The sequence below is a fragment of the Diadema setosum genome, chromosome 3 (genome assembly GCF_964275005.1).
Source record: "Diadema setosum chromosome 3, eeDiaSeto1, whole genome shotgun sequence".
Lineage (NCBI taxonomy): Eukaryota > Metazoa > Echinodermata > Echinoidea > Diadematoida > Diadematidae > Diadema > Diadema setosum.
This window is the reverse complement of record NC_092687.1, coordinates 31,515,597-31,530,238: the sequence shown is the minus strand read 5'-3', so window position 1 is coordinate 31,530,238 and position 14,642 is coordinate 31,515,597.

The window sequence follows — 14,642 nt, the reverse complement described above, 5'->3', positions numbered from 1 at the left end:
GGATTCTCGCACAACGTAAGTAAGGATACGCTCTTTTGGCATACTAGAATTACTCATTTGCACAGTGCTGTGATTCGCTAAAATGCTGTATCTATTCTAAACATGGCAATTACTCTAAAACGGGAAGTCCTATTTTACTGAAATTTTATCGAGATATTCTTTATTAATGCCTAAGAAACTTCGCTGCTTCAAAAGTGTTTTACTCTTATGACGGAAAAATGGGAACCAATTGAATTTTCAAACTCGTTTTTCTCAGAACATGATATTCTGAGTTACGTTGTTTTGCCTTATTACGGCCGAATAGCGACCAGCGTCACCTACCACTTGGCATGAAAAGTTAGTTTGCAGGCACTCGCAAGTCGCTAGACCATGACAGTATTACATGTGACCATGTAAACACATTGTATGCAACATTTATAATGCATAAATATATATATTTTTTTGAAGTTTTAGCTTGTCAAAAGCGTATGATATTGGCTGTAAATCAATATGTATGAATTATGTCTCAGTCTCAGTAAATCTCAATCTCAATCGCAGGTTTCAAAATAATTCTTCAATTCTTCTTTGATAAATACTAAATCATGGATTTGTATATCTCTTCCTTTTTTCAAAACATATTAAAAATATGGATTTCCTCCCCTCCCCACCAAAAAAGAGAAGCAAACAACCCCCACCCATTTATCACAATACACAGCTAAAGTGGTATCAACTTTTAGGAAGTTTTACTCTCCTTCGTATGATATCAAATTTGTTGCAGTCCAATATCTCTATCAAATTTTATATTTGAAATGTTAAATTCAATAAAAAGCGGCCCTATTGGACCGCATCTGCACTTTGGAGGGTTTTGCAACAAATCTACTAAGATGTACTTACGGAACATTGCTTAGAATGTTTAATATTATGTATGGTCTTGTTTATAGAGAGAATGGAACTCGAAAAGTAAGCACGATCTTGGATTTGACCCTCTGTGACATCTTTGGGAACAGATGCATGTTAATACATGATATTATGTAAAATGGGATTTCAAGTTTGAGACATTATAACTCCTGAACCAAATACAACACTGACTTCTAATTTTCTCCAAATATTGATTATATGGGAAAGATGTTAATTTCTACATGGTTTTCATAAACATTTTTAAACTTATTTTTTTACAACTTTTTAGAGAAATATTCATGGTGCATTCTGAAAAAAAAAATGTCTCCATTAAAACCTTACATCGTTTGAAATAGCATTACAATGTTCAGAATACATAAAAACCATATAAATAGACAGCAAAACAGACAGAATTGTATCAAAATCGAAGTAATACATTTACTTTAGGGCAATACACTATGTCAGCTTTGATGGCCTGCAATCTAGAATTTTTTGAGTGATTGATCCAAATTGTGTTTTAAACTTTCTATAGCAAGGTTGTTTCAAGCTTCTACCTCTATTTGAAAGATATTTTTTGCTTCATCTCATCTGCTTCAGAACAATCTACTTTGAAATAATAGCGATCAGCGTCACCTGAGCCACTTGGTATGAAAAGTTAGTTTGCAGGCACAAACTCTTGTTTGTCAAAGAAAAGGTCTGCGTTTGCTAAGACTACTACACGCACCACTGGCACTGCTACAAGCCCCCAGTGCCAGTTGTGCGTGTAGTAGTCTGGGCGCGCGCAGACTCTGTTTACGACCAACAAGGTCACAACTAAAGTGGCCATTTTTACATAGCGAGTTTTCAAGTTTGAGACATTATAACCCCTGAACCAAAAATGGTACTGAATCCTAATTTTCTCCAAATATTTATCATATGTCAAACAGAATTCTTGAAACGTTTCAAAATAATCCTTTAGTCTTTCTCTGATTTATGCTGAATCAGGCATTTTCATGATTTTCTCTTTTTGAGAAAAATATAAAAAAATTAGTGTATTTTCTTTAAAATCTCAATCCAGTTATCACAATAACTCACAAGAATGGCATCCACTTGTCGAAATTTTTATTTCCTTTCATATGACATCACATTTGTTGAAATCTGATGTTTCTATCAAATTCTATCTTTCAAATAACAAATTCAGTAAATATGGAAGCCATCTTGGACGCCATCTTGGATTTGGAGGCTTTCGCAACTAATTGTTTGAGGTAGACCAGTGAAATGTTGTTTATTACAATAAAAACTTGAAAATAAGCATGGTCTACTTAGTTTGTAGAGAGAGTGGAACTCTCTCGTTAAGTAAGCGAGTTTTGGGGGTTTAGCCCTCCGGTTAGTAGTTTCAATTTGGGGGTAATACAGGTAGGATTTGGCAAGGACATCCCTCAACTGATAATCTGACAATTAATCCCCAAAAAGTAATTTTCATCAAAATTTGAGATACAAGGTCTTATCACCAACGTGATGACATATTATGTATGTATGTTCTCTCTCTCTCTCTTTCTCTCTCTTTCTCTCTCTCTCAATGTACAGTGTATCATATCCCCCCCCCCAAAAAAAAAGACCTGTGGTACTTCTTGTGGTATTGTTGGCACCACACAATGTACCTCACACGAACAATGTTACTACAGGAACTGTGTGGTACTGTACCACAGGCTTGTAGGGTACTCCCTGTAGTACTTGTCGGTACCACACAATGTACCACACAAATATAATGTTACAACAGGAACTGTGTGATACTGTGTCACAGGCTCATGTGGTACTCCCTGTGGTACTTGTCAGTATCACATATGTACAACACAAACATATGTCAGCACAGGCACTATGTGTGGTACAGGACAGTACCACAGAAAATTACAACAGGACAGTATAACAATAATTGTCCTGTGGTATTTTGGGACGTACCACAGGACAGTACAACAGTGATTGTCCTGTGGTATTGTGGGAAGTACCACATGTCCAGTACCATAGGACGTTACCAGAGGAACTGTCCTGTGGTATTTTGGGACATTACCACAGGATAGTACCACAGGACATTACCACAGGACAGTACCACAGGACATTACCGCAGGGCAGTACCACACAGCATTACCACAGGACAGTACAATGTACCACGGGGCTATCCCACGTGGCCTGTCCCACAGGAAATAACCACAGGACAGTACCACACACAATTACCACAGGGCAGTATCGCACAGCATTACCACAGGACAATACCACATGGCCAGTATTACAGGACAGTACAAGAGGAATTGTCCTGTGACATTTTGGGACGTACCACACGACAGTACCACAGGACAGTACCACAGAAGAGTACCACAGGACATTATCACAGGAACTTCCCTGTGGTATTTCGGAACATTATAACAGGACAGTACTACAGGACATTACCACAGGAAAGCACCACAGGACATAACCACAGGACAGTACCACGGGAAGGTATCACAGCACTGTACCACAGGAGAGTACCACAGGACATTATCACAGGAACTGTCCTGTGGTATTTTGGGACAATACCACTGAACAGTACTACATGACCAGTACCACAGGAAAGTACCAAAGGAACTGTCATGTGGTGTCTCGGTGGTATGTGTCTCAAAATGCCACAGGAAAATCCTAAAAGGATACTGCTCCACACAGAAGTAACACACAGCAAAATAACCACATAGTATCACACAGTAGTATGACATAGCAATACCACACAACAATACCACAAGGCAAAATCACACATATACAATAGAAAGTAAAACTGAAAAATACCACAGGATATTCTTGGTGGTTTTTTTTTCTTGACATTAATACCACATGACATCACGAGATTATCACACATTAGTACCACACAGGAGTACCACACAGAAAAATCGTAAGGTAGAACCAACTGAAATATAGGTATTCCTATTTTAAAACTTTTTTCTTTCAACTTCACAAATTTTTACTTCAATTTCGTCGCAGGATTTCGGGAATAGGCCACTCTTACTTTCAAATTCGTCTTTCGTCGTTCATATTCCATTTCAATTTAGTCATTTGGAATACATTTTCGTCATTTACAGTTGAAATTCGTCAGTCTCACTCGCAGCACTCAAAACAGCAGGATCAATTTCATCTTTTGTCAATCATATTCGTTATATTTTCATTCATATCCGTCTCACATCTCTGTCCGGTGTGATTTTCCTGTCATTCATGTATTTTTGGGGGGAGTAACCGTTCACATTTTACATTCAGGAGTTAACATACACATAAGTGTTCCCCTCCCCCTCCCCACACACACACATACCCACAAATACAGACACACATACAAGCAATCCGATTACACACTGATACAAACAGATGTACCGTCTCGCAAACGAAAACACTGACAAACGATTTCTAGGGAAACATGATTAAAGACAAAATTTAAGTGTAGAATTTTAGCCTGTTTAATGTCAAAGAATGGATAACATAATTATGTTTGCTGCTTTCCAGGGTACAACATTTAAAGTTTGCTTCATGCATTATGATGCGAAAACCTGAACATTACGAGTTAAAGTTCAAAATGTGACACTGACATACTGTCCTGGGTTATGACTTTTGACTGAAGTTTATCCTTCAATTATTTTTTGGTTGGCAAGTCATCTTTTTCGTGTGTATTGTCTAAGCAAATGGTTAGGGAATGTGTAACGATACAATTTACTAGAGAAAGTAAAAATATGTCAGCTTAAAGTTGGTTCACCATCAAATTGAAGAATCGACAAAATCTGACTAATTTGAATGAAAAAAAAATCATGAAATTGTGTGAACAAAAACGAATTTGATCTTTACATTCTGCGATCCGTCAGCGGGAGGGATGAATTTGGATGACAATTGACGATTCTGAATGCTGTTGTCTTCGAAAATGTTTGACGAAAAACGAATTACAATGACAATTGACGATCTTGAAGTTAGGATTTGAGTTTCACGTGCTTCTCGGAACGAAATTGAATAATAAATCTTTGAAACTGAATGACAAAGGTGCGAAAATGGATGGGGAAACATGTAATAAAATCATACACATACAAACCCCCCCCCCCAAATATTCCTTAATTAATTAAAGATGATTTATGTTGTCCATGAGAAAATGGACGGGGAAACATATAATAAAAACATACACATACAAAAAAAAACACATATTCCTTAATTAATTAAAGATGAGTTATGTTGTGAAATATAGCAATTGATTTTCCAATGCTTAACCTGTTCTATACTCCTACAATATTACCTACTAAGTGAAAGTGTTGATGTAAACCATGTGACCTTTCATGTGGTATAGTAACTTCTGTGGTACTCCTGTGGTACACATTTTTACATACCTCATGAATATTCATAAAAAGCAATCTGTAATTTAGAAAATACATAAAAGAATTAAAATGTCAAAGTATTAATGATGGGACTTACTTTGAACTTTATAAAAGATAGTCTAATTATGTTGTTATTCCAAACATCATAAATATTGCTATGAAAGTGTAATTTCATATTTTATAATGAAGTAGTTGTATTATCTACTTTGTAACCATGCCTTAATCCATTACGGACAGATGGCCATCATATATATATATATATATATATATATATATATATATGGGTGAAAACGTTGAACGATGTACAATTGGGCAAATCAGGGGTCAAAATTAAAACATGTGACTCATTGATATAGATACATCTCAGTGAAATGTCATTATTGTCAGCTTTCTTGTAAACCCAATTATACTGGGATATCTCCAAGGGTGTTGTTTTTATTGAAGGTTAAATAGAACTGTGACATAATGGCGAACGTCTCTGACTAAGATAAACATCGTTTTAGTGAAAATTCAAATGAAGGGTGAAAAAACATTCAAATGAAGATAGTTTAATCTTGTTCATACTTTCGAAGACTGTGTTAATTTGTTCCTAAAATATTGTTTGCCTCCAGGGGTCTCATTTGTTTAAATGTTAATGTTCAGTAGATACTAATAATGAATTAGTGCATTTCGTTTGATCAAATCACCATAAAAGCCCTATACAGACGCTGGAAGTAAGCCATGTTTTGATCAGAGACGTTCTGGTTTCACTCATAGACGTTCCTCAGACATAGGCAATACAAATGATGTCCTTTGATCCATATTTAAGAGTTTTGTGAGCAAACAACATTTTCCTTTATTAAACACATGTTAATCTTTTGTCAACAATTCAGAATGGTAATTTCACCTTGAATTATTTTTCATACTAATTGATTATAACTACGAATCTCCAAATTGTAAGAGGAATTTCGATTTCTGCACCAAAAATCAACAACAAGCCTGTTCTTGATATATGTGACCGTGCACCTCAAAACGAACATAAAGTCGCACACACTGATTTTGCGTGAGGACTGAAAATAAGTGAAATGGGTCAGCCAAGCCGAACTTGACTTTTTCATATTTTCGCAAAGATGGGGTCTTCTTTTACATTATGCTGAAATTTGGTATCATAAAACGGGCAGGAAAGTGTGTTTCTTTAGCAGTTTATCTCGACCATTTTTGGTAGAATAGTGTGATTATGTGTGTCTTTAGAATCCCTTTTTCATTTCTGAAAAACCTTGTCCACACTCTTCACTTTCAACTCTAGTAACTTTTGAAAGGATAGGACTACTGCTTTGAAAGTTGGTATTAATTAAGGACAAAATGTGTTAATGAGGCATGCTTAATTCAATTTAATCTGATAATCCCTTCATTGTTGTTACCCTGGTGGTTTACTTCCTGTTTTTTTGTCCCATTCATCGCACAGCCAGCACGGTTTGTTAAAGATTAAGCGCTTGAATAGACACTGTACTTCAGAGCCTCTTTTCTCAGTTCACACTTTTACTGAGTTTGTGCTTTCTTTCCAATATTTAGATAGGTTAGGAGAGTCCATTTGATTTGAGTTATACATCATTTTAAAGCTTAAAGTCTGCTCTTTCAGAATATGGTCTTAACTAAAAATTCATGTCTGGCGACTTTTTGTTTGTTTTGAGGTGCAGAGTCACATATTCAGATCTTACAACACCTTTTAATGACAGACACCAAAATTACCTGAAAAATTTGCAATTTCAACTACTTTACCTAATTACTCATTTATATCAGAGACATTTGCTTTTCCATCAGGGACGTTTCGGCTGTAAGTTATCACTAAAATTAAACATCAAACTCCCTATTTTAAAAGATGCTCGCAACTGGACATTCCACATTCATTGAGAAATCATTTACCTAGGCCTAAATGTCGAGAATCGTTTTTGTTTATGATGACCACTACTTTGCATTTTACCTTCAGGTGTATATGCAGGTGTGCCCACACGCTATTAATTTTGTATATGTTTGCTTTCAATTGTAGTCCAAATCTATAAAAAAGGTAAACACAAATGTATTGATACTAATTTAATTTGACTCCTTAGTCTAAAATATAATTGTATGAGTATAAGCCAGTTTGTATTTTCATTAAGGACCTTACCTGGGCCACTGTTATGATGTCGTCTCAGAAAGCTGTAATTAACCTTTGCTTATCCTAGAAGCATCAAATTTCGCTACGCTTTTTTTTCATACTATGGCAGATATAAATTTTAAACAATGTAATGCACTTGCCGCAACACCAAACTCAAAAGAATATCGACAGTATGGTATAGCAACTGTTTGTTGACGGAAAGTGAACTGAAAACCTCTTTCAAGAGGTTGACAATGATAACATAACGATATCATATTTTATCTGTCACATCGTTAGGGGATTATTAATCCTTCTTCCTTTAACTCAAAGGCGATGCATTATAGTGTTCATAGTGGAAACTAGGTAAGGGACATTCTTAATGGACGTTTTCTTGTTTCATCACAGACGTTAGTATTTTTCCTTTTCTCCTGTATTTGGCCTACAAACCTAAAAAATATCACTAGAATATTTCACCTTACTTCCAAAGGAAAAAGCTTCATTCAAGGGGAAATTCAGCCCAAATGTATAAAGTTATTCGCTGATAAGAAAGAAAATCATACGGGCTCCACAAAAATGAGAAGGTTGTGACATTTTGAAGTTTCGCTAGTTCTTCAGTAAACAGTTTTTGAATGGTCATTATGAATCTGCAAATGGCAAAATGAGCATGTCATCCCCTCACAACTTGCCATAACATTTGAACATAATATTTTGAAATTTCCAGTTTTTCATTCAAACATAATTATGCCCCAGGCTTAAATCCGGGTATATATGTAACTGAACACTATTCCGAAGGTATATAATCGACCACGAATAGCATTATGTTTCAGATTTCAATGCCAGAAACATTAAATATTCGTTATTTTTTTGTACACGATCAATGGAAAATGGAGAGGTTATGACATGGTTAGCTCACTCATTTGCATATTCTTATCCACTGTACAAAAACATTATTTGCAGAAATTGGCAAAAAATCAAAAAGGCGGTTTAGTGAGGGTGCAATTAAACATGATTAAGGGTCCAAGTGTGTCCTGCCATTGTTTCAAATTGGGTGCAAATTATTTGAACCTTTACTTCTTAGCGTATAAGCCTCAAATTTCACAGGCTCAAAAGCAAACGTAGTGACGTGCATTAAAAACGGAGTCGGCATTATAACATTGAACTGAATTTCTCCTTCATTTGGTATTCAATATCCTCAATCAGTGCAGTATCGATTGTGTCGCTTGCGACACCTGAAACCGGGGTTGGGAAAGTCATTATTGTGTAAACAGATGGCACCTCCAATCAGATATCCGTCCGGTCTTGCCAGTACCACGGCCGTGGTCTGGAACTTGTAGGCTCCATGAACATGACTGAGACTAAAGATCCTAAACAGGATATTCGGAGTGTTTACAATCCATCCGGTATTCCCATCTTGCTGTAAGAAAAAAAAAATAGAGTAAAAATGATATTAAAGTTAACTTACCATGCACTGGAGCAATGTACGCACAAAATGAACGTCTCTGATCAAAATTATAAAATCAACATTGTTTCTAGATTGCGCAAATTACCTAGAACAATGTATGTATACGAGGGCCATCTACTGTGGAATAATGAAAGATCGACCCCCAATTGTAGTAGTTGAAAATATGTAAAACGTCCCGTATAACGTCTCTGACGTAAACATCTTTGCTTATCAGTATTTAATGGGTTTGATTTTTACAAGACATTAGCATTATATTTGGATTGAGGAACCTATGTGCTATGTCATCCCCTCACAACTTGCCATAACATTTGAACATAATATTTTGAAATTTCCAGTTTTTCATTCAAACATAATTATGCCCCAGGCTTAAATCCGGGTATATATGTAACTGAATACTATTCCGAAGGTATATAATCGACCACGAATAGCATTATGTTTCAGATTTCAATGCCAGAAACATTAAATATTCGTTATTTTTTGTACACGATCAATGGAAAATGGAGAGGTTATGACATGGTTAGCTCACTCATTTGCATATTCTTATCCACTGTACAAAAACCTTATTTGCAGAAATTGGCAAAAATTCAAAAAGGCGGTTTAGTGAGGGTGCAATTAAACATGATTAAGGGTCCAAGTGTGTCCTGCCATTGTTTCAAATTGGGTGCAAATTATTTGAACCTTTACTTCTTAGCGTATAAGCCTCAAATTTCACAGGCTCAAAAGCAAACGTAGTGACGTGCATTAAAAACGGAGTCGGCATTATAACATTGAACTGAATTTCTCCTTCATTTGGTATTCAATATCCTCAATCAGTGCAGTATCGATTGTGTCGCTTGCGACACCCGAAACCGGGGTTGGGAAAGTCATTATTGTGTAAACAGATGGCACCTCCAATCAGATATCCGTCCGGTCTTGCCAGTACCACGGCCGTGGTCTGGAACTTGTAGGCTCCATGAACATGACTGAGACTAAAGATCCTAAACAGGATATTCGGAGTGTTTACAATCCATCCGGTCTTCCCATCTTGCTGTAAGAAAAAAAAAATAGAGTAAAAATGATATTAAAGTTAACTTACCATGCACTGGAGCAATGTACGCACAAAATGAACGTCTCTGATCAAAATTATAAAATCAACATTGTTTCTAGATTGCGCAAATTACCTAGAACAATGTATGTATACGAGGGCCATCTACTGTGGAATAATGAAAGATCGACTCCCAATTGTAGTAGTTGAAAATATGTAAAACGTCCCGTATAACGTCTCTGACGTAAACATCTTTGCTTATCAGTATTTAATGGGTTTGATTTTTACAAGACATTAGCATTATATTTGGATTGAGGAACCTATGTGCTATGTCATCCCCTCACAACTTGCCATAACATTTGAACATAATATTTTGAAATTTCCAGTTTTTCATTCAAACATAATTATGCCCCAGGCTTAAATCCGGGTATATATGTAACTGAATACTATTCCGAAGGTATATAATCGACCACGAATAGCATTATTTTTCAGATTTCAATGCCAGAAACATTAAATATTCGTTATTTTTTGTACACGATCAATGGAAAATGGAGAGGTTATGACATGGTTAGCTCACTCATTTGCATATTCTTATCCACTGTACAAAAACCTTATTTGCAGAAATTGGCAAAAATTCAAAAAGGCGGTTTAGTGAGGGTGCAATTAAACATGATTAAGGGTTCAAGTGTGTCCTGCCATTGTTTCAAATTGGGTGCAAATTATTTGAACCTTTACTTCTTAGCGTATAAGCCTCAAATTTCACAGGCTCAAAAGCAAACGTAGTGACGTGCATTAAAAACGGAGTCGGCATTATAACATTGAACTGAATTTCTCCTTCATTTGGTATTCAATATCCTCAATCAGTGCAGTATCGATTGTGTCGCTTGCGACACCTGAAACCGGGGTTGGGAAAGTCATTATTGTGTAAACAGATGGCACCTCCAATCAGATATCCGTCCGGTCTTGCCAGTACCACGGCCGTGGTCTGGAACTTGTAGGCTCCATGAACATGACTGAGACTAAAGATCCTAAACAGGATATTCGGAGTGTTTACAATCCATCCGGTCTTTCCATCTTGCTGTAAGAAAAAAAAATAGAGTAAAAATGATATTAAAGTTAACTTGCCATGCACTGGAGCAATGTACGCACAAAATGAACGTCTCTGATCAAAATTATAAAATCAACATTGTTTCTAGATTGCGCAAATTACCTAGAACAATGTATGTATACGAGGGCCATCTACTGTGGAATAATGAAAGATCGACTCCCAATTGTAGTAGTTGAAAATATGTAAAACGTCCCGTATAACGTCTCTGACGTAAACATCTTTGCTTATCAGTATTTAATGGGTTTGATTTTTACAAGACATTAGCATTATATTTGGATTGAGGAACCTATGTGCTATGTCATCCCCTCACAACTTGCCATAACATTTGAACATAATATTTTGAAATTTCCAGTTTTTCATTCAAACATAATTATGCCCCAGGCTTAAATCCGGGTATATATGTAACTGAATACTATTCCGAAGGTATATAATCGACCACGAATAGCATTATTTTTCAGATTTCAATGCCAGAAACATTAAATATTCGTTATTTTTTGTACACGATCAATGGAAAATGGAGAGGTTATGACATGGTTAGCTCACTCATTTGCATATTCTTATCCACTGTACAAAAACCTTATTTGCAGAAATTGGCAAAAATTCAAAAAGGCGGTTTAGTGAGGGTGCAATTAAACATGATTAAGGGTTCAAGTGTGTCCTGCCATTGTTTCAAATTGGGTGCAAATTATTTGAACCTTTACTTCTTAGCGTATAAGCCTCAAATTTCACAGGCTCAAAAGCAAACGTAGTGACGTGCATTAAAAACGGAGTCGGCATTATAACATTGAACTGAATTTCTCCTTCATTTGGTATTCAATATCCTCAATCAGTGCAGTATCGATTGTGTCGCTTGCGACACCTGAAACCGGGGTTGGGAAAGTCATTATTGTGTAAACAGATGGCACCTCCAATCAGATATCCGTCCGGTCTTGCCAGTACCACGGCCGTGGTCTGGAACTTGTAGGCTCCATGAACATGACTGAGACTAAAGATCCTAAACAGGATATTCGGAGTGTTTACAATCCATCCGGTCTTTCCATCTTGCTGTAAGAAAAAAAAATAGAGTAAAAATGATATTAAAGTTAACTTGCCATGCACTGGAGCAATGTACGCACAAAATGAACGTCTCTGATCAAAATTATAAAATCAACATTGTTTCTAGATTGCGCAAATTACCTAGAACAATGTATGTATACGAGGGCCATCTACTGTGGAATGATGAAAGATCTACTCCCAATTGTAGTAGTTGAAAATATGTAAAACGTCCCGTATAACGTCTCTGACGTAAACATCTTTGCTTATCAGTACTTAATGGGTTTGATTTTTACAAGATATTAGCATTATATTTGGATTGAGGAACCTATGTGCTTCAAACGTAGGCACCAATTCGCCATGATGGGTCATTAATATTGGTTTGAGAACAGATCTTATTTGTTCAGAGAACGTCCCTGACCTAAACCTGTTTTTCTTACATTTCTGCTTCTCTCACAAAAAAAATACGTAATTCAAAGTGACTATTACATTATAATTATAGACTACTGACCTATTACTAGTCATAAAACACAGTTTCTGTCTAGGCAATGTGTTTAAACTTGCTCAATCAACAGAAAACCTTAAATTTGAAACTCTTCTACATATTTTCAACATCTTTCAGGAAGCTTCATTTTTCTTAATAATTATTATAACACGCCCGTGTAAACTTTGTTCTTCTTGTTCCTATAATACAAACCGCACTCATCCAGACCTAATTTTACTTTAATGTTCTCATAATTTGTAGAATGGATGTCTTTATTTCATGAAACAGTAATTATCAGAGACGTTTTTCATTTTGCTCAGAGACGTGCGGTCTTTGATCTTCATGTAGAATCTTACATATACTGTCCATCCTTCTTTAATTTATTTATAATCCAAAGGTTAAAATACATAATTTCACAGATGATACTAATTGGCAAATCTACGGAATGATAACTGTTATAAATCGACACAAACACCAGGAAGGTTTTTGTTATTACTCACATTTTCAGGATTTGTGGGCATTTCCGTTGTTGAATTATGCCGACTCGATTCCAAGATGGCGCGTCAGTGCGTACTATAAGCGCGCAAATAAAGTATCATGCAGTGTGTACGTGTCAGATGAGGGAATATCCCTTTAGAGATTTTCAGTCAGAGACATTCGCTTTGATCAGAGACGTTTGCCAATTTGGATTTTCAACCAGAACTCATTTTTATGGACAGTATGTTGCTCTTGTTGCCAATCATCATAATCGCCTGGCTCACACTGACGTACTGATCACCAGTTTTTATCTCAAGCATAATCAACTTTCATTAATGACACCATTAACCAATCGAACATCTCTGATGGTTATTCAGTATAATTTTCTTTAATGAGCCACCACGCGATTACTTTGTACAGCTCACTCACAAATTTTGATGGAATGGTAGTATGGATAATACGCTAAATAAATATGGCCTTACATGTTTTCATATTCATCCTGGAGTTTTTGCGTCAAGGAAAAGATAATTCATTCAGAGACGTTCTTTTTCAGACATGAGTGAATTCAAAAGTTCCTGATAAAATGAATAATAAACACGTTCATGGCAGAAGTACTTGATTAAATAGTTGGAGTATGTGGGCTTACTCACAAGAAAAAACAAAGCTGTAGAATTGGATAAGAACAAAAATTGCGACGTCTGATTCTGGGATTTTTTCATAAAATATGTATTTTTGTCAATTTGTTCAGCTTTAAGGCATTATTTTTTAAGGAAATGCGGTAACAACAATACAAAGTGTATATTTTCTGAAAGGCACAACCCTCCCCTACCAAATGATACATAAAACTATGAAAAACACCCACAGGTGACAATTTTACAAGGGTTTGAATATCGCAAAGCCCGAAAATGGCCAATTGTACATCGTTCAACGTTTTCATCCATATATATATATATATATATATATATATATATATATATATAATGTACTGATACGATCGATGGATCGATGGCTAACTAGGAATAGGATGACTATATAGATCTATATAGGACTACAATGGCACTTGGCATATGAGACTGTCGTTTGAGGTTACATGTTAGTATTAGGACAGGTTATTAAGTAGGACCATGTTTGTTTTGAAATCCATCACTCGCCTATCACGAATATTCCTTGATATGTGGCTAAGACTTCCCCAGATTTTTTTTTCTATAGATCCTGTGAGGTACTCTCCCGTTGTACCATGGTAATGCTGTGTGGTACTGCTCTGTGGTAATGCTGTGTGGTAATGGCCTGTGGTACTGCCCTGTGGTAATGTCCCAAAATACCACATGACAGTTCCTGTGGTACTGTTATGTGGTACTGGTCCTGTGGTACTGTCCTGTGGTACTGCCCTGTGGTACGTCACAAAATACCACAGGACAATGATTCTTATGGTACTCTCCTGTGGTATTGTCATGTGGTACTGTCCTATGGTAATTACCAGAGGAGTACCACAGGACATTTTTGTAAGGGATATGAATCTTGAGTTTGTTCGCAGAAACCGATAAGTCCATTTTGTTCAATTCCTTAAAATCACGATTTTCCGTTACACTCTATTGGCGTAGAATGCGAATGATGTAAAGATCATAACTATTATGAATGTCGGTTTCCAACGCAATAGAATGTTTGATTTTAAGAAATCTGCACAATGAGGAACATTTGAATTTCTTTACTTTTCAATGTG